The following is a 22630-nucleotide window of genomic DNA, read 5'->3' on the forward strand; positions in this document are numbered from 1 at the left end:
AGTCTCCTGCTGCCTCCAACATCACACTACTACTGACTTTTAACCATGGTCCACTTAGGCCTCTGGCTGTACTGTCTCTAGTATTTCACCTGGCCTCCAACCCCGTCAGTCGCTGCTCTGATGTGCCATCTGCACAATCCACACTTGTTCCTGTGTTACTGGGGCTCAGTCACATCAGTTGATCCCCTGTGGTGTGTCCGGCAATGTCTCCTGCTCTGTCCCCATTCCCATTAATAGTTGTGGGAATGTGGACAGAGCAGGACACCTTGCCGGACACACATCAGGGGATCAACTGATGTGACTGAGCCCCAGTAACTCAGGAACAAGTGTGGATTGTGCAGACAACTCTGCAGAGCAGCAACTGCCATGGTTGGAGGCCAGGGGAAATACTAGGGACAGTAGAGCCAGAGGCCAAAGTGGATCATGGTTACAATCAGTAGTTGTGTACAACCAATATAAAACTCGCTCCAAGTTGGCCTCAGCCTGCTGCCTGATTGACCCCTGGGCTTCAACATCGCATGTTGCTGCTCAGAAGTGTGTTTGCCACGGGTACTCCCTCCTGCCCAGCCGGGGTCCAGCAACGTCAGCTGTTTCTCGGCAGAGCCTTTGGCCTAGGTGCCTCCTTCATGGTATCCGAGTTCCAGCAACGTCTGCTGGTCCTTGGTAGTGCTTTTTAGCACAGGTACCTCCTGCTTAGAAACCATGTTCCAGCACCGTCAGCTGGTCTACGGTTGTGCCATTGGTTCTTGTTCCTTTTGCTGCCCCTCCGGGTTCCAGCACCGTCAGCTGGTTCTCGGCAGTGTCTTTGGCACGGGTACTCCCTCCTGCCCAGCCTGTTTACAGCATGCTTGCTGTTTCCGGGTAGTGTCGACATCACTTTGTAACTGATACGTTGTCCTGTCGTGTTGCAGTCGGGTTAGCCGAGTCTATGGTGCCTGCAGTTTCAGTGCTTCCTATGTGGGCTGCGGGTTCTGGTAACAAAGGCTGGTTCCATAGTGCCTATAGGACAAACACTCCCTGTAGGACTGTGGGTTTCGGTAACTGTGGCCGGCTCGCGGCCTTGCAACTTTGTTTTTCATGGGTAACTTCTGCTACCCATCCAGGTTCCAGCACCGTCAGCTGGTTCTCGGCCGGGTCTTTGGCACGGGTACTCCCTCCTGCCCAGCCTGGTTCCAGCACGCCTGCTGTTTCCGGGAAGTGTCAACGTCACTTTGCCACCGATACTTTGTCCTGTCGTGTTGCGGTCGGGTTAGCCGAGTCTATGGTGCCTGCAGTTTCGGTGCTTCCTATGTGGGCTGCGGGTTCTGGTAATAAAGGCTGCTTCCGTAGTGCCAATAGGACAAGCACCCCCTGTAGGACTGTGGGTTTCGGTAACTGCGGCCGGCTCACGGCCTTGCAACTTTGTTTTTTCCTGGGTACCTTCTGCTACCCATCCGGGTTCCAGCACCGTCAGGTGGTTCTCGGCAGAGCCTTTGGCCTAGGTGCCTCCTTCATGGTATCCGAGTTCCAGCAACATCTGCTGGTCCTTGGTAGTGCTTTTTTAGCACAGGTACCTCCTGCTTAGAAACCGTGTTCTAGCACCGTCAGCTGGTCCACGGTTGTCCCATTGGCTCTTGTTCCTTCTGCTGCCCCTCCGGGTTCCAGCACCGTCAGCTGGTCCTCGCTAGTGTCATTTGCTCTTGTAGCTTCTGCTACCAATCCAGGTTCCAGTACCGTCAGCTGGCTCTCAGCAGAGCCTTTGGCCTAGGTGCCTCCTTCTCGGTATTCGAGTTCCAGCAACGTCTGCTGGTCCTTGGCAGTGCTTTGGAGCACAGGTACCTCCTGCTTAGTAACCGTGTTCCAGCACCGTCAGCTGGTCCACGGTTGTGCCATTGGCTGTTGTTCCTTCTGCTGCCCCTCCGGGTTCCAGCACCGTCAGCTGGTTCTCGGTAGTTCCATTGACTCTTGTAGCTAATGCTACCCATCCGGGTTCCAGCACCGTCAGCTGGTTCTCAGAAGTGTCTTTAGCATGGGCACTCCCTCCTGCCCAGCCTGGTTCCAGCACGATTGCTGTTTCCGGGTAGTGTCAACGTCACTTTGCCACCGATACGTTGTCCTGTCATGTTGCGGTCGGGTTAGCCGAGTCTATGGTGCCTACAGTTTCGGTACTTCCTATGTGGGCTGCGGGTTCTGGTAATAAAGGCTGGTTCCGTAGTGCCAATAGGACAAGCACCCCCTGTAGGACTGTGGGTTTCGGTAACTGCGGCCGGCTCACGGCCTTGCAACTTTGTTTTTTTCCTGGGTACCTTCTGCCACCCATCCGGGTTCCAGCACCGTCAGCTGGTTCTCGGCAGAGCCTTTGGCCTAGGTGCCTCCGTCTTGGTATCCGAGTTCCAGCAACGTCAGCTGGTCTTTGGTAGTGCTTTGTAGCACAGGTACCTCCTGCTTAGAAGCTGTGTTACAGCACCGTCAGCTGCTCCACGGTTCTCCCATTGGCTCTTGTTCCTTCTGCTGCCCCATCGGGTTCCAGCACCATCAGCTGGTCCTCACTAGTGTCATTTGCTCTTGCAGCTTCTGCTACCCATCCAGGTTCCAGCACCGTCAGCTGGTTCTTGGCAGAGCCTTTGGCCTAGGTGCCTCCTTCTTGGTATCCGAGTTCCAGCAACGTCTGCTGGTCCTTGGTAGTGCTTTGGAGCACAGGTACCTCCTGCTTAGTAACCGTGTTCCAGCAACGTCAGTTGGTCCACGGTTGTGCCATTGGCTCTTGTTCATTCTGCTGCCCCTCCGGGTTCCAGTACCGTCAGCTGGTTCTCGGCAGTTCCTCAGCCTTCTTGTACCTTCTGCTACTTTTCCAAGTTCAAGCTTGTGGAAATGGTTTTTGATTCCCACTCTGGATCTCCCTGACAATGACCCTGAAGACGACGACCCTGAAGACCACACAGAAGAATACCTAAAAGATGACTCTGAAGAAAATGACCAAGAGGACAAAGAACAGGAAGACAACCACCAAGATGCAGAACAACAAGAGACAGAAGACCAAGAAGCATAAAATCCAAAAGCAGAACAACATGAAGCATAAGGCTAACAATCAGAGCAAATGATATTATCTAATTTATAAGCAGAAGAAGACTAAGCAGTGTATGGGCGTGAGTCCGTTCCTCCTCGTGGTGCCCCTGGAAAAGGCCTGCTGCTGCAGGCCAAACTGAACGCGGACAAATCCTGTTGTAAATCTTTTGTGACAGGCTGAACGGAAGGTGTAATCTTCAAACTTTTATAGATAACAACTACAGGAATGCCTGACACAAATAAGAATATGATGAAGAAGAATAGGAAGAAGATGAAGAAGTAGAATATGAAGAAGAATAAAAGAAGAAGAATGAAAGAAGAAGAATAAAAGAAGAAGAAGAAGAAGATACTGCTGCTGCTGAAGATGATGAAGGAGAAAGTGTGGGAGAAGTAAAAAAGAAGGTGAAGAGCATGGAAGTAGTGAAACATACATATCTGACAAAAATTTAAGACTTTAACATAGTCAATATCTTTGTAACTACGAACGTCTTTAAAAAAAAATACTGCGATTCCATTTGACTGGGCTAAAGCTCTATGGCTTTAATGTCTCCTACACCTCCCACAATACATTCTACGTTATTATTAGTTGTTTTTCTCCATGTAGAATTAACCAACAGGGAAAGAAAGGGTTTTTTTAATTCCGATATTTCTGTTCCATTGACTTGAATGGGACTTCCGGGATCGGAATCGGCGATACCCGATACTTTTTTTAGATCGGCCGATCCATTCCGATACGATATTTTTCAGTATCGGGTGGTATCGCTCAACACTAGTCACAGCCTGTCCTTCCTGTGCCCATAACAAGACGGCCAAGCACCTACCCGCAGGTAGGCTTCAGCCTCTTCCAATTGCGTCCGCTCCCTGGCAACACATCGCGATGGACTTCATCACAGATCTTCCGATCTCATCTGGCTGTTCAGTGGTGTGGGTAGTGGTGGACCGCTTCTCTAAAATGGCTCACTTCATTCTGCTACCTGGTCTTCCAACTGCTCCTGAGTTGGTGGATCTGTTCATCTGGCACATCTTCCGTCTCCATGGTTTCCCTCTCCACATCGTGTCCGACAGAGGAATCCAGTTCACCTCAAGATTCTGGAGAGCAGTTTGTAAACTGGTAAGAATTGAACTGGATTTTTCTTCAGCATACCATCCCCAGTCCAATGGACAAGTGGAGAAGACAAATCAAATCCTGGCTGGATTCCTGCGTCACTTTGTCAATGCGCATCATAATAACTGGGTAGACTTATTGTCCTGGGCCGAATTTTCCTACAACAACCAAGTAAGTGAATCTTCTGGAAAGTCTCCCTTTCAGATTGTCTTCGGACTGCAACCCGGAATACCTCTTCCCATCTCTGGATCATCTGGCATTCCGGCTGCCAATAATTTCTCCGAAGGTTTGGAGAAAGCCTCCCAGTGTATGAAAAGGCATGCGGACAAGAGACGTTTGGATACGCCTATCTTTCGCCCCGGAGACAAGGTATGGCTCTCTTCAAAGTATATCCGTTTAAAGATGTCATCCTACAAATTGGGTCCCCAGTTCATTGGACCATTTGAGATCTTGAGATAAATCAATCCAGTCTCTTACAAGCTGAAGCTGCCTACTTCCCTTCGTGTGCCTAACTGCTTTCATGTTTCTCTCCTCAAACCAGTAGTTTTGAGCCCCTTCTTTAAGGATCCGAGAACCACTCCTGACCCTGTCTCAGAGAATGATGTTTTTGAGGTAAAACATATCCTGGCCATAAAAAAATTAAAGGGTAAGACCCACTACCTGGTGGACTGGAAGGGTTTTGGTCCTGAGGAGAGATCTTGGGTGCCTAGAGAGAACATCCAGGCTCCTCTTCTCCTTAAAAACTTCTACGCAGGCTTGAAGAAGAGGGGGTGTAAAGAGGGGGATACTGTTACACCCGGTCCCTGTCCTGGCACGGCGCCCAGGTCTTCCACTGTTACACCTGGTCCCCATCCTGGCACTGCGCCAAGGTCTGCCGCTGCCCCCCATTCTGGGCACTCACCTCGAGCCTCACACGCTGTCCTTAGGCAGCAGCCAGCCTCCTCTGTGTCTCATGCTGCTGCTCAGCATTCAGGTCTCCCTCCTGCCTCCACCTCCTGGCTTCTTGTCGGCTGATCTGTAACTAAAGCTATTAGGGCATGCCCGCCCACTCTCCTGCCTTCTTAAAGGGACAGCGTGCATTTTTGAAAAAGTGCAATTAACCAATGGCAGGGCACTGGCTGCTATTTCTGGCCTCTCCTCCATAGGGAGAGCACCGGAGCAACGATTATCAATCATTGCTACATCCGGTTCTCTTGCTAACCTGTCTGGGCTGTGTCTGCAGTCTCTGTGCATTCTTTAATGCTATCTGTCTCCACAGAGTATCAGTATCCTGTGCTTCCTGGTTATATCTGCAACCATCTGGGTGAAAGCCATCCCATTCTGCCAACATCCATCCGAGTCCGGGGACTGTGTGAAGGTCACTGGAACCAACTACTTACCAACTACCCGGATCCAGGACCCATCTCATTACGGACTCTGCTGTAACTACTGTTATCCCTTTTGGTCCCACTGGGACAGCTGCCACATGTCCGGAGTCTAACTTGAGGTAGTACCTGAGTCCTCCGGGTATTCCATTCTGGCCCTGTCTGCGGGGCTTTACTATGGGTACCCGGAGCTCACTAGTCACGCCCCTTTGGAGCCCCCTGGACCATGGTCCCGAGGTTCCACTTTAAAAATAAAAACGAATGTGAACTTCACCATCTCTGCCTCCGCTTCCATTCGTTACAATATGGTGGTAACAGATATATGAATATTAAAGAAACAAAATCTAATTGTCAAGTGACAGCAAGATTATAGACAAATAAATGAATGTAATAAATAAGGATATAAACAAAATGAATTATATAATACAACACAGAGAAAAACCCAGGATAATGAATGAAGACATGATATCAACAGATATGCATAACACAGACCAAGAGAGCATGCCACAGACCCATGACACCACTCTAACGCGAGTTTCACTTCTGCCTCATCAGGGACTATATTACAAAATTTTAATGCAAAACACACTGTTCGCAAATCAATATTTTGACAATTTTTAATCTTATGAGGCAAATCTTTACTATGTGTATATGTACTGTATATCACCCTATATTACAATGCATGTATTTTAACTTGCAAAATCTTTTTCAAATAAGTCATATCTGTATATCCTGATGTTTTTCCCTAATCATGGTGGCTTTTTAATATGTAGACCAAGTTACACCTTGCACGTTCTGTAATTCTGCATTTATATGTTGAAAGTGATTGTATAATTATAAGAATAAACCGTATAAGAGGCATGTAAGTAATTGCAATAATTCATGAAAATGCTGTTATATTTCCTGCAGCTGTATAGGGGATGAACATTTCACCCTTTGATTGTGCATTATATAGCATACCTGTTAGCATTTATATGCAGAGAAATTGCTCTATTATTTGTTGCTCTACAGTCTTGTATGATATAGCAGAAAATGTGATACACTATGCCAATTTATAATAGTGTTTATTATGCTTGCCAAACTAAATTGAGTTAATATCTCTGTGAACAGAGATAGTTTAGTTTTATCCTAAGGTTGAATAATAAAACTTTAGGCGATCACTGCCATTTATATCAGAGACTTTCCTCATCTGTCATAACATAGAAGCTATGAAAAATGAAATCCTAAATTTAATTTAGAGGCCAATTTGCAGTTAATCTATGGAGTAATTCCACTGTGAATAATGCAGCAATTTGGATGCATGGTCAGTCAATCCAGTTTGATTTATTAGGATTTAAACATTTTTTCTCTCATTAATGATAATTATGCCACGCAGGAAAAGATTTTTCTCTAGGTAGGTTTCTCCACATTGTATCAACAGTTTGTTAAGAGTCTTTGTTTTGAAAACTCAATGTAAGAGAAAGCTTTCATCCAAAGATATATGAGGCATTTATATTCTGAACTGTATCTCTTCGAAGCATATGTATGAACTGATGGAATAGGATTGGTTTATGACTGCTTCCATTAAATGTAAAATTTTGAATATGTTAGCATAAGAATCATATTCTGAGCTGAATCAGTTTAAGACAAAGTTTTGCAGAAATAGATGAAGTCAGTAGATTAAACTCTTCTTATTTTCTTATTCAGAAGTTAAATATATACATTTATCCTCAATGAAGTAATTAAAAAAAAAAAATAAGCGTATGTTATATTCAAGCTGATTAATTCACCTTAAATTTTATAATGTTTATGTTTACACTTCTATATTAATAACAATGAAGAACAGAACCTGAGGTTTCATTCTTTAAATTGTACTATATAACTTCATAAAGAGGTGGTCCACATGAAAAATAATTGATTCAGTGCCATAATCTAAACTATCTTCTTATATACCATATATACTCGAGTATAAGCCTAGATTGTCAGCCCATTTTTTTAGGCTGAAAGCGGCCCTCTCGGCTTATATTCGAGTTATTGTCCTGGGGTCAGTGGGAAAGGGGGAGCATGGCGGTCACATCATACTCAACCCCTCCTGGCGCAGTCTCTGCAGTCCCTGCTTCTCCCATCGTCTCTCGCACCACAGCTCTTCCTGTATTCAGCTGTCCTGTGGCACCGCTCATTAACCCCTTCCCGACCTGTGACGCCATGAAGTCATCAAGAAAGTCGGTGTCAATCCGACCTGTGGCGCCTATGTGGCATCATGGGGAGATCGAGTTCCTACGGGTCGAGTGACCAGGGTTACTGAAAGGTCACCTTTCCATCAGGTACAGGAGAACTTGTCCTTCACCCCAGGGAGGATGCTTTGCCCCCAGTGGCTATGATCACTCTGATTGGCTGTTGAAAGTGAAACAGCCAATCAGAGCAATTGTAATATTTCACCAATGAATCTTGGTGAAATATTACAATCCACCATGGCCGATGCTGCAATATCATCAGCCATGGCTGGAGACTGTGATATGCTGCCCCCACTGACTGATGGCGGTGATCTACCACCGCTGTCAGTCTTTCCTCATCTCTGTCCTCTCCTCCACTGCCCTCTGCTCCCCTCAGTCCTGTCCTCCGTTCCCCCCGCAGCCCGATCCCACCCCTTCCCCCAGGTACCTCCAGAGTCCCAGTGTTTCTCCGTCTTCTCCCATGAGTGTCACCATCTTTCAAAACGGCGGACGCATGCACAGTGCGCCCGCCAAATCTGCTGGCGGGCAGATTCATTCATTCATTCATTCCAGGTACATTTTGATCACTGTGATAGACCCTATCACAGTGATCAAAATAAAAAAATAGTAAATAAACCCCAATTTATCACCCCCATAGCTAGGGAAAAATAATGAAATAAACAAAAAAAGTTTATTTCTATTTTTCTACTTGGGTTAGGGTTAAAGTTAGAAATAGGGTAGGTTAGTATTGAAATTAGGGTTAGGGTTAGAAGTAGGGTTAGGATTGGAATTAGGGTTAGGGTTGGAATTAGGGTTATGGTTGGGATTAGGGTTGGGTTGGAATTAGGGTTAGGGTTAGGATTGGAATTAGGGTTAGGGTTGGGATTAGGGTTAGGGGTGTTTTGGGGTTAGGGCTGTGTTTTGGAATAGGGGTGGGTTGAGGTTAGAGTTGGAGTTATAATTGAGGGATTTCCACTGTTTAGGTACTTCAGGGGCTCTCCAAACGCGACATGGTGCCACCATTGATTCCAGCCAATTTTGCATTCAAAAAGTCAAATGGTGCTCCATCCCTTCTGAGCTCCAATGTGTGCCCAACCAGTAGTTTACCCCAACATATGAGGTTCCAGCGTTCTCAGGAAAAATTGCACAACAACTTTTGCGGTCTAATTTCTCCTGCTACCCTTGGAAAAGTAAAAAATTGGGGGCTAAACATTATTTTTGTGGAAAAAAAATGTTTTTTTTTATTTTCATGGCTCTGTGTTATAAACTTCTGTGAAGCACCTGGGGTTTAAAATGCTTACCACACATCTAGATAAGTTCCTTGGGGGTTTAGTTTCCAAAATAGGGTCACTTGTGGGGGATTTCTACTGTATAGGCACATCAGGGGCTCTGCAAACATAACATGATGCCCACAGACCATTCCATCAAAGTCTGCATTTCAAAACGTCACTACTTCCCTTCAGAGCCCCGTCGAGTACCCAAACAGTGGTTCCCCCCAAATATGGGGTAAGAGCATACTCAGGACAAACTGGACAACTACTTTTGGGGTCCAATTTCTCCTTTTAATCTTCAGAAAATAAAAAATTGCGGGCTAAAATATCATTTTTTGAGTAAAAAAATTATTTTTGATTTTCACGGCTCTGTGTTATAAACTTCTGAAAAGCACTTGGGGGTTAAAAGTGCTTACCTCACATCTAGATAAGTTCCTTGGTGGGTCTAGTTTCAAAAATGGGGTCACTTGTGGGGGGTTTCCACTGTATAGGCACATCAGGGGCTCTGCAAACGTAACATGATGCCCTCAGACTATTCCATCAAATTCTGCATTCAAAAACATCACTACTTCTCTTCCAAGCCCCGATATGTGCCCAAACTGTGGTACAAACTGGACAACAACTTTTGGGGTACAATTTCTCCTGTTACCCTTCTGAAAATAAAAATTGCAGGCTAAAAAAAACCTTTTTTTAAGGAAAAAAATAGTGTTGAGCATTCCGATACTGCAAATATCGGGTATCGGCCAATATACGCTGTATCGGAGTTCCGATACCGAAAACAGATATTTTTACAATATCGAATACCGGAATCGGAAGTTCCCATAATGCAATGAGCCAGTTGTGTTAGCCATGTTAACTAATGGCATGGCTGTGATTTGCTGCTGAAATGATGTCATCATGATGCGCGGTCTGTGCGGGCCTGCTGGGGGTCTGTGCGGGCCTGCCGGGGGTCTGTGCGGGCTGCTGGGGGGTCTGTACGGGCCTGCTGGGGGTCTGTGCGGACTGCTTGGGGTCTGTGCGGGCCTGCTGGGGGTCTATGCAGGCTGCCGGGGGTCTGTACGGGCCTGCTGGGGGTCTGTGTGGGCTGCTGGGGGTCTGTACGGGCCTGCTGGGGGTCTGTGCGGGCCTGCCGGGGGACGGTGCGGGCCTGCCAGGGGTCTGTACGGGCCTGCCGGGGGTCTGTGCGGGCCTGCCGGGGGTTGTGTGTGTGTGCAGGCATTGCTCGATGGGACTACAAGTCCCATCGGGCTATGCCTGCTACAATGACAGTGATTGACACATTAGCCAATGATGGGACAGTAGTAGTCCCATCATCCGGCTAATGTGTTGAATGTAAAAAAAAAAAGACATACTGCATACTACATACATACTACATACATACTACATATATACAACATTCATACAACATACATACATACTACGTACATACTTCATATATACTACATTCACACAACATACATACATACTACATATATACTACATTCATACAACATACATACATACATACTAAATACTACATACATACTACATTCATACAACATACATGCATACATATATACATACTACATACACACTACATATATGCTACAGTCATACAACATACATACATACATACTACATATACAGTTGTGGCCAAAAGTATTGACACCCCTGCAATTCTGACAGATAATACACAGTTTCTTCCTGAAAATGATTGCAAACACAAATTCTTTGGTATTATTATCTTCATTTAATTTGTCTTAAATGAAAAAACACAAAAAGAAATTTCCTAAAGCCAAATTGGATATAATTCCACACCAAATATAAAAAGAGGGTGGCCAAAAGTATTGGCACTGTTCGAAAAATCATGTGATGCTTCCCTAATTTGTGTAATTAACAGCACCTGTAACTTACCTGTGGCACCTAACAGGTGTTGGCAATAACTAAATCACACTTGCAGCCAGTTGACATAGATTAAAGTTGACTCAACCTCTGTCCTGTGTCCTTGTGTGTACCACATTGAGCATGGAGAAAAGAAAGAAGACCAAAGAACTGTCTGAGGACTTGAGAAACCAAATTGTGAGGAAGCATGAGCAATCTCAAGGCTACAAGTCCATCTCCAAAGACCTGAATGTTCCTGTGTCTACCGTGCTCAGTGTCATCAAGAAGTTTAAAGCCCATGGCACTGTGGCTAACCTCCCTAGATGTGGACGGAAAATAAAAATTGACAAGAGATTTCAACGCAAGATTGTGTGGATGTTGGATAAAGAGCCTCAACTAGCATCCAAACAAGTTCAAGCTGCCCTGCAGTCCGATGGTACAACAGTGTCAGCCCGTACTATCCATCGGCGTCTGAATGAAAAGGGACTGTATGGTAGGAGACCCAGGAAGACCCCACTTCTTACCCAGAGACATAAAAAAGCCAGGCTGGAGTTTGCCAAAACTTACCTGAAAAAGCCTAAAACGTTTTGGAAGAATGTTCTCTGGTCAGATGAGACAAAAGTAGAGCTTTTTGGGCAAAGGTATCAACATAGAGTTTACTGGAGAAAAAAGAGGCATTCAAAGAAAAGAACATGGTCCCTACAGTCAAACATGATGGAGGTTCCCTGATGTTTTGGGGTTGCTTTGCTGCCTCTGGCACTGGACTGCTTGACCGTGTGCATGGCATTAAGAAGTCTGAAGACTACCAACAAATTTTGCAGCATAATGTAGGGCCCAGTGTGAGGAAGCTGGGTCTCCCTCAGAGGTCATGGGTCTTCCAGCAGGACAATGACCCAAAACACACTTCAAAAAGCACTAGAAAATGGTTTGAGAGAGAGCACTGGAGACTTCTAAGGTGACCAACAATGAGTCCAGACCTGAATCCCATAGAACACCTGTGGAGAGATCTAAAAATGGCAGTTTGGAGAAGGCACCCTTCAAATATCAGGGACCTGGAGCAATTTGCCAAAGAAGAATGGTCTAAAATTCCAGCAGAGCATTGTAAGAAACTCATTGATGGTTACCGGAAGCGGTTGGTCGCAGTTATTTTGGCTAAAGGTTGTGCAACCAAGTATTAGACTGAGGGTGCTAATACTTTTGTCTGGCCCATTTTTGGAGTTTTGTGTGAAATGATCAATGTTTTGCTTTTTGCTTCATTCTCTTTTGTGCTTTTTCATTTAAGACAAATTAAATGAAGATAACACCAAAGAATTTGTGTTTGTAATCATTTTCAGGAAGAAACTGAGCATTATCTGACAGAATTGCAGGGGTGTCAATACTTTTGGCCACAACATACCACATACATACATACTACATACATACTTCACATATACTACATTCATACAACATATATACTACATTCATACAGCAAACATACATACATAGTGCATACTACATACGTACTACAGACATACAACATACATAAAACATGCTACAGACATACAACATACATACTACATACAATACATTCATACATTCATACAATACATACATATAGATATACAGTACATATAACACAGAGTACATACTCACCATCACTTGTCACTTTGATCCCCGAAGCCAGTGTCATCTGTAAAAAATATTAAAATAACAAACAACCAATATTCTCCCTGATCCGCAGAAATCCACGAGTGTCCCACGATGATGTCCCGTGGAGAACAGCAGCATCAGCTGAGGCGACCGCTCTCTAGGGGCTCCGGAAGGTAGGTATCCTTGCGCACTGTATTCCTCCACCACTGTAAAAAAATAGTCCCTAGTCTCACTTTTGGCATTGCTGTGTGAGAAAGATCCCACGCAACTTTTGCCATAAAGTGAGACCAGTGAACTATAGTAACCTCTCAGCGACGCACTGCAGGATATCGTCGTGGGACACTTGTGGATTTCAGCGGATCAGGGAGTATATTGGTTGTTTTTTATTTTAATAATTTTTACAGTGAGATGACACTGGCTTTGGGGATCAAAGTGACAAGTGATAGTGAGTATGTACTCTATGTTATATGTACTGTATGTCTATATGTATGTATTGTATGAATGTATTGTATGTAGTATGTATGTAGTATGTGTGTAGTATGTATGTTGTATGTATGTTGTATGTAAGTAGCATGTTGTATGTATGTTGTATGTAGTAAGTATGTAGTATGTATGTATGTAGTATGAATGTAGTATGTATGTAGTATGTAGTATGTATGTATGTTGTATGAATGTATTATATATGTAGTATGTATGTAGCATGTATGTATGTTGTATGAATGTAGTATATATGTAGTATGTATGTATTATGTAGCATGTATGTATGTTGTATGAATGTAGTATGTATGTAGTATGTATGTAGTATGTAGTATATATGTATTTATGTTGTATGAATGTAGTATATATGAAGTGTGTATGTAGTATGTAGTATGTATGTTGTATGAATGTAGTATATATGTAGTATGTATGTAGTATGTAGTATGTATGTATGTTGTATGAATGTAGTATATATGTAGTATGTATGTAGTATGTATGTATGCTGTATGAATGTAGTATATATGTAGTATGTATGTATGTTGTATGTATGTTGTATGCATGTAGTATGTATGTAGCATGTATGTAGTATGTAATTTGTATGTTTTTTGGGGTTTTTTTTTACATTCAACACATTAGCCGGATGATGGGACTACTACTGTCCCATCATTGGCTAATGTGTCAATCACTGTCATTGTAGCAGGCATAGCACGATGGGACTTGTAGTCCCATCGGACGATGCCTGCACACACACACACAACCCCCAGCAGGCCCACACAGACCCCCGGCAGCCCGCACAGACCCCCGGCAGGCCCGTACAGACTCCTGGCAGGCCCGCACAGACCCCTGGTAGCCCGCACAGACCCCCGGCAGGCCCGCACAGACCCCCGGCAGCCCGCACAGTCCCCCGGCAGGCCCGCACAGACCCCCGGCAGGCCCGCACAGACCTCTGAGAGGCCTATACAGACCCCTCCCGCACACACAGACATGCACAGTGTCAGCCCACGCACCGTCCACACTCTTCCCCCCTCCCGAACTGGATGTGCAAGTAAAGAAAGGGTTTATTTTCATTCCGATATTTGTGCCCCATTGACTTGCATGGGTTTCCGGTATCGGAATCGGCGATACCCCATATTTTTGGGGTATCAGTCCAATCCAATCCGATCCGATATTTCCCGAAATCGGAAGGTATCGCTCAACACTAGAAAAAAATCATTTTTTGTTTTCACGGCTATGCGTTATAAACTTCTGTGAACCACTTGGGGGTTCAAAGTGCTCACTAAACATCAAAATAAATTCCCTGGGGGGTCTAGTTTCCAAATTGGGGTCACTTGTGGGGTGCTTCAATGTTTAGTCATAAAGGGGCTCTCCATATGCGACATGGTGTCCACTAACGATTGGAGCTAATGTTCCATTTAAAAAGTCAATTGGTGCTCCTTCCCTTCCGAGCCCTGCCGTGCACCTAAACAGTGGTTTATAACCACATTTAATAATAATAATAATAATAAATTTTATTTTTATAGCGCCGACATATTCCGCAGCACTTTACATTTCAGAGGGGATTTGTACAGACAATAGACATTACAGCATAACAATAATCACATACAGTAGATTATAACAATTACCAAGAGGAGTGAGGGCCCTGCTCGCAAGCTTACAGTCTATGAGGAAAGAGGTAGACACGAAAGGTGGGTGGTAACAGTTGCCCTGATTGTATGGACCAGCCATAATGTTAAGTGTGTAACAGTACAGACACAGAGGGCTAATGGATGCATAAAGCATGTGGGAACATGATGCTGGGAACCTGGTTATGGTAAAATTTTTGGCTCTGCCACACAGGGATAGGTTAGGTTAATGTGTTGAGGCGATAGGCCAGTCTGAATAAATGCGTTTTCAGGACACGCTTAAAATTGTGGGGACTGGGGACTAATCGTATTGACCTGGGAAGTGCATTCCAAAGAATTGGCGCGGCACGTGTAAAGTCTTGGAGACGGGAGTGGGAGGTTTTGACTATTGAGGATACCAACCTCAGGTCATCAGCAGAACGGAGGGCGCGGGTAGGGTGGTATACTGAAACAAGGGAGGAGATGTAGGGTGGTGCTGAGCCATGGAGGGCTTTGTGGGTGAGGGTAATAAGTTTATACTGAATTCTGGAGTGGATGGGTAGCCAGTGTAATGACTGGCACAAGGTAGAGGCATCGGTGTAACGATTGGTGAGGAATATGATCCTGGCTGCAGCATTCAAGACAGATTGGAGAGGGGAGAGTTTTGTAAGAGGGAGACCGATTAGAAGAGAGTTACAATAGTCGAGACGAGAATGAATAAGAGAAACAGTAAGAGTTTTTGCAGAGTCAAAATTGAGTATAGCAGTGGTGGGGCATCCAAATTAAACTCCCCCTGCGGCAAATTGTAGAGCGAGATTAGCTTGCTGGATATTTTTGGTCACATGGTGCCAGTGTTGGGATAACTAAGATAAGCCCCACTGCGCCTGTGATAGCCGTGTGCCGGCATTGTGTCACGCCCCTCCGTCCGCTGATACACCCGTGTCAGTGGTGGGACTGTGACATAGTGGTGACACAGGGTCCGCTGTCCGTCGCGTTTTGGTGGCAGCGGGACTCCCGTTAGTGTCGCCCGTAAGTGGCCCACCGCCGTTCGTCCACTTACGGGCGACACTAACGGGAGTCCCGCTGCCACCAAAACGCGACGGACAGCGGACCCTGTGTCACCACTATGTCACAGTCCCACCACTGACACGGGTGTATCAGCGGACGGAGGGGCGTGACACAATGCCGGCACACGGCTATCACAGGCGCAGTGGGGCTTATCTTAGTTATCCCAACACTGGCACCATGTGACCAAAAATATCCAGCAAGCTAATCTCGCTCTACAATTTGCCGCAGGGGGAGTTTAATTTGGATGCCCCACCACTGCTATCAATCTTCCAAGTACTGCGGGGATTTATGTATATCCCACTTTCTCAGTTCCACTTTGGAACTCGCAGCTCTCCGGCGCCCCCCTTACCCTCAGGTCAGTCAGGGAACTGCACCTAGGATAATTAGTCGCCGGACGGGCTGCCTGTTGTGAACCGGCAATTAGGCTTCTGCAGTAAGGGAATTATCAATGCTGTGGCTGAAGCCCCTTACTCAGCAATATAAGACCCTTCTAGACTGCCAGCAAGCCGTAATAGCCGTACACAACGCGCTGCCACCAGTCACGGTTACTTAATTCACAGTGTTAAATTAAGAGGGTCCGTGGCAAACCCCTTGAATTAGTAGCGATTATCTATCAAAGGCGTATAGTTCGATTCTTAGAGCATGGAGACAGATCTAAATAATTTCATTTATTTTCCGAAAGAGGACAGTGATTACAGATAAAAGTTGCTATAAAATTGAGACATAAAATATGTACAGTACAGGTATAAAATAAAAGTGGAGAAAACAAAGAGATTACACTCACAGTTCCATATTGTTCCTTAGGCAGACCATGCGGCTAAGGTGGGTGGAGGCGGAGCTGCACTTCTCCGCTCATTGGGGTCCTTCTAGCACGACGACTTGAGCTGTTCTGAGCTGGTTTGCCCAGGAAATGCCTTATAGACTGTCCTATGTGACATCACAGAGAGGTGCATTCTGGGTTGATCCCACCTCTCTTATCCAAGTTATGTTTTGGCTACAAAACTTAGATTAGCTATAACTTTATGGGAGAAGCTGGTATGGACTCATCAGTGGTATCATGTTTCCCAGCGTAATGAGCCCATCAAGAAAACATCAAACATCTATGCGATATGACCGTCCATTTGGGCGCAAATCCTATCTCATGTTCTGGACAGGGTAGAACTTCGAAACATACGCGGTCTCGAAGCTGGGACCGCTCAGGTTACAAAAATATGATTTTCATATCTCTAGGGTATTTGGTTCTTATGGTATAGTCTCTCATAGTTTTATTCGTTTCAAACAAAGAAGTTTTTCCCGCTCTGAAGAGGAGAGAAGGCAAATGGTGTGAGGAAGATGGTCTAGCTAATTAACATTCCTGCTCTTCCAGAGGAAGTGGCAGGGTTGATAAAACCTGGGGGGAAGGAATTCCTACTACTGAGAGTTTACAATGTCCTAGGATGGAGGATTTGTTAGCACATTGCAACAGAAAACATATCTTGCAGACATGGTACATCACACCTCCCCCCTTAAGAGGGCGCTAAGGAGGCATTACCTCTCGGTAATCGGCCATGCGCACCTCAGCGGGTTCGCCCCGGCGGGACAACCCATCGGCATTGCCGTTTTCACTGCCCTTCCTGTGTTTTACAGTAAAATCGTACTGTTGAAGGGCAAGGCTCCAGCGGAGCAATCTTCCATTGGTTCCCAACACGGTGTGCAACCAGCTCAGTGGGTTGTGGTCGGTTACCACCGTGAAGGCGCGCCCATACAGGTAGGGCTGCAAACGCTGCAGTGCCCACACCATGGCCAGACACTCCTTCTCGATGGTCAAGTATGCCACTTCCCTCGGCAAAAGTTTCCGGCTCAGGTACAACACGGGGTGCTCTTGGTCCCCCGAGTCGACCTGGCTAAGCACAGCACCGAGGCCAAACTCGCTGGTGTTGGTCTGTACCAGAAACGGGCGACTGCTGTCGACTGCTCTCAACACTGGAGAGTTGCACAGGGCTGCTTTCAAAGCTTGGAAAGCCGCCTCACAGTCATCTGTCCAGTTGACTGTTTGGGGTAGCCTCTGCTTGGTGAGGTCAGTCAAGGGTTTGGCAAGGGCGCTATAGTCCTGTACGAACCGCCTATAGTACCCTGCAGTGCCCAAGAAGGACTTCACCTGTTTCTTGGTCCTGGGGGTGGGCCAGGACACGATTGCGTCCACTTTTTCTGGCTCCGGACTCATGGAACCCCCGCCTACCCGGTGCCCCAGGTAGTGGACCTCGCGCATGCCTATCTGGCACTTCCCCGGCTTGATGGTCAGGCCTGCCTGGTGAAGACGCTTGAGCACCTCCTGGAGGTGCTGAAGGTGTTCCTCCCAGGTGGAACTGAAGACGGCAATATCGTCTAAGTACGCCACTGCGTACTCCTCCAGTCCCCGAAGCAGGTGGTTGACCATCCGCTGGAAAGTGGCAGGGGCATTCTTCATGCCGAAGGGCATGACCGTGGACTCGTACAGTCCAAAGGGGGTGATAAAGGCGGATTTCTCCTGCGCCTCAGGGCTCAGGGGAATCTGCCAGTATCCCCGACTCAAATCCATGATGGATATGTAGTTGGCGTTTGTCAACCGCTCGAGCAGATCCTCGATGCGCGGCATCGGGTGGGCATCAGAGGTTGTGATGGCGTTGAGCCCCCTGTAGTCCACGCAGAACCGGGTGGTTCGATCCTTTTTAGGCACGAGGACTACTGGTGAAGCCCACGCACCTTTTGACCGTCGAATCACTCCCAGCCTTAACATCTCATCGACCTCTTGGCGCATGACTTGTTGCACCGTTTCAGAGATCCGATAAGGTGTTCGCCGTAATGGCGCATGATTCCCGGTGTCCACCTCATGAACCGCTAACTCCGTCCTCCCAGGACGGTTGGTGAACACGGGCCGGAAGAGTTCCAGGGTGGCCATCAACTGCAACCGCTGGGACACGGTGAGCGAACCACTTATCTCCATGTCCTCAATGGACCCATTGGCCTTGGCCTGGGCCAGCATGTCCAGGAGGGAATCTTCCTCCCCATCCTCTGGCAGATTGAGTACCACATTTGAGGTATGGTTGTACTCAAGAGAAATTGGCCAACAAATTTTAGGATCAATTTTATCCTTTGCCCATGTGAAAATAAAAAAATTGAGGCTAAAAGAAAATTTTTGTGAAAAAAAACTAATTTTTCATTATTATTGATCAATTTGTGAAGCACCTGGAGGTACAAAGTGTTCACTATGCATCTAGATAAGTTCCTTGGTCTAGTTTCCAAAATGTCACCACTTGTGGGGGAGCTCCATAGTTTAGGCACACAGGGGCTCTTTCCATTCAAAAAGCCAAATGACACTCCTTCTCTTCCGAGTCCTGCCGTGCGCCAAAACAGTGGTTTCCCCCACATATGGGGCTTCAGCGTACTCAGGACAAATTGGACAACAACTTTTGTGGTCCACTTTTTCCTTTTACCCTTGGGAAAATAAAAAAATTGTTGCTAAAAGATCATTTTTGTGACTAAAAAGTTAAATGTTCATTCCTTCCATGTTGCATCTGCTGCTGTGAAACACCTGAAGGGTTCATAAACTTCTTGAATGTGGTTTTGATCAGCTTGAGGGGTGCAGTTTTTAGAATCGTGTCACTTTTGGATATTTTCAGCCATATAGACCCCTCAAACTGACTTCAAATGTGATGTGGTCCCTGCAAAAATGGTTTTGTAAATTTTGATGTAAAAATGAGAAATCGTTGGTCAACTTTTAACCCTTACAACTTCCTAACAAAATTTTTGTTTCCAAAACTGTGCTGATGTAAAGTAGACATGTGGAAAATGTTATTTGTTTACTATTTTGTGTCACATAACCCTCTGGTTTATCAGAATAAAAATAAAAATTTGAAAATTGCTAAATTTTCAAAATTTTCACCAAATTTACATTTTTGTTCACAAATAAACTAAAAAATTATTGACTTAAATTTACCACTAACATGAAGCCCAATATGTCACAAAAAACATTCTCAGATTTGCTAGGATCCATTGAAGCGTTCCTGAGTTATTACCTCATAAAGGGACACTGCTCAGAATTGCAATAAATGGCCATGTCATTGAGGTCAAAATAGGCTGGGTCATGAAGGCGTTAAAGTCATGAATATGTGCATATTCTTGACTTTAATGATTAGTACCACATGACCGCTGAACACTGGAAGAGCTGCGGCGCCTGAGACCATGGGAGAAGCAGGGACTGCAGAGACGTGCCAGGAGGGGGTGTGTATGACAGGGAGGACAGGGGGAGCCATGGTATATTCACCTGTCCCCATTCCACCTCCATGCGTCGCTCTGCCTTCTGCGTCCTCTGACTGTGACATTCAGGTAAGAGGGTGCAATGATGTAGTTGATGCGTGCCCTCTGCCTGAACAGTCACAGCCAGAGGAACCAGAAAACCGAGTAGCACTGTGGTGGAACAAGGACAGGTGAATATCGCAGGTGCTGGGACCCTGAGCCAGCAGTGACACCGGCACCTGGCCCCCTAAAGCACGCCGGAGTCCCTGCCTGCTTGGACACCAGCACCTGGCCCTGAGCGACAAGAGGTGAGCTTGTAATTTTTTTAATAGCAGCAGCATATGTGGCCATCAAGATATATGGAGCATTATATGGGGCATATTCTACAGAGCATCTTATGGGGCCATTATTAACTTTTGTGCAGCATTAAATGGGGCATATTTTTTGTATGGAGCATCTTATGGGGCCCATAATGAACTTTACGGAGCATTATATGGGGCATATTTTGTATGGAGCATCTTATGGGGCCATCATGAACTGTATGGAGCATTATATGGGGCTCCTGATTCTATATGGATATAAAAAAAATTTAACCTACTGATGTCGCAATTAATTTTACTTTTATTGGTATCTATTTTTATTTTTGAAATTTACTAGTAGCTGCTGCATTTTCCACCCTAGGCTTATACTTGAGTCAATAAGTTTTCCCAGTTTTTTGTGGTAAAATTAGGGGCCTCGGCTTATACTCGGTTGGGCTTATACTCACGTATATGCAGTACTTGAATTAAAAATTCCCTATCATTCCCTAACTGTACTTTCTACTGGTATTGTTTTTTTTCCCCATCTTCGTTCCTGATGACACTTCATTTAAGAATCCCAATGTATGCTGGGATACTCAAGCAAAGTGTCATCAGAAGGCAGAGCCTGTACTCACTGTCACAGTCTCTGCCCTCCCTCTGAAACAAAGCATCATTAGAAACACTAATTAAAAAAACATAAAAGTGTAATTACTCTTTAAACAGTTTAGCAGGTACACTGAATTAAACACGTCAGATAAATGTATTTGTAACAAATATATTGTTGTTCTTATATCTATATATATAAAACTGAATGTATGTGTGTATGTGTGTATCACCAACCAATCATGAAGCATCTTTCATTTCACCAGAGCTGTTTAAAAGAAGCTGAGCTGTGATTGGTTGCTACGAGCAACAGATTTTCCACTCCACGACAACACCTCAGCAGACACTGAATGAGTGGGAGAAATCTATCATCCCTGGGAACATAAGCTCCAAGCCATTGTCTGCCCCCCAGAAAGAAGCAGAGAGCACATAACAGAAATGAATCCCCCCTCCTGTGCCTATATCCCCATCACACATCCTCCATCCCATAGGCACATCTTCCCTCTTAAATGGATCTCCAGTATGGAAGATAGGGCAAATCCCTCAGTGCTCTGATTCTGACCTCAGGCATCTATTAAATGGATCATTGGTATGGAAGTCAGGGCAAATCCATCCACCGCTTTGGTTTTGACTCAAGACCTCTCTTTAAGGGATCCCTGGTATGTAAGTTAGGACTGTTACACTCAGCGCTCTGATTCTGAGTTCAGGGTCTCTTAAAGGGATCACTGGTATGGAAGTTAGGGCAATTCCACTAAGTGCTCTGGTTATGACCCCAGACCTCTCTTAAAGGGATCTCTGATATGGAAGTTAGGACCGTTCCACTCAGCTCTGTGGTTCTGACTCCAGGGTCTCTTAAATGGATCATTGGTATGGAAGTTAGGGCAATTCCACTAAGCTCTCTGGTTCTGACCCCATGCCCCTCTTAAAGGAATCTCCATTACAAAAGTGAGGGCAAATCCACTCTGCGCTTTGGTACTGACCCCAGGCCTGTCTTAAAGGGATCGCCGGTATGAAAGTTAGGGCAAATCCCTCAGTGCTCTGATTCTGATCCCAGGCTTCTATTAATGGGATCATTGGTATGGAAGTGAGGGCAAATCCACTCTGCTCTTTGGTACTGACGCCAGGCTTCTATTAAAGGGATCTCCGGTATGGAAGTTAGGGTAAATCCCCCAGCGCACTGATTCTCACCCTAGGCTTCTATTAAAGGGATCATTGGTATGGAAGTCAGGGCAAATCCACTCAACGCTCTGGTTCTGATGCCAGGCCTCTCTTAAAGGGATCCTCGGTATGGAAGTTAGGACCATTCCACTCAGCGCTCTGGTTCTGACCCCAGGCTGATGGGATGATGTGGGATATTAAGGGTAGTAGTCCAGTGGCTCTGGCTGATGGGATGATATGGTATAATAGGGGTAGTAGTCTGGTGGCTCTGACAGGATGATGTGAGATATTAGTGGTAATTGTCCAGCGGCTGTGACGGAATGATGTGGGATATTAGTGGTAGTAGTCCGGTGGCTTTGACAGGATTATGTGGGATATTAGAGGAAGTAGTCCAGTGTCTCTGATGGGAAGATGTGGGATATTAGTGGTAGTAGTCCAGTAGCTCTGGCTGACAGGATGATGTGGGATACTAGGGATAGTAGTCCAGTGGTTCTGGTTGACGGGACGATGTGGGATATTATAGTGAATGTGGCTATGCTGAGTGCATTATAGGAGTTATACTCCTCTTTGTTTTTTATTACTTACACTGGTGTCACAAAGTTACTGCTACCTTATGATGTACAGTTGTGGCCAAAAGTATTGGCACCCCTGCAATTTTGTCAGATAATACTCAGTTTCTTCCTGAAAATGATTGCAAACACAAA

The sequence above is a fragment of the Dendrobates tinctorius genome, unplaced genomic scaffold (genome assembly GCF_039654945.1).
Source record: "Dendrobates tinctorius isolate UK_male_01 unplaced genomic scaffold, ASM3965494v1 ptg000064l, whole genome shotgun sequence".
Taxonomy (NCBI): domain Eukaryota; kingdom Metazoa; phylum Chordata; class Amphibia; order Anura; family Dendrobatidae; genus Dendrobates; species Dendrobates tinctorius.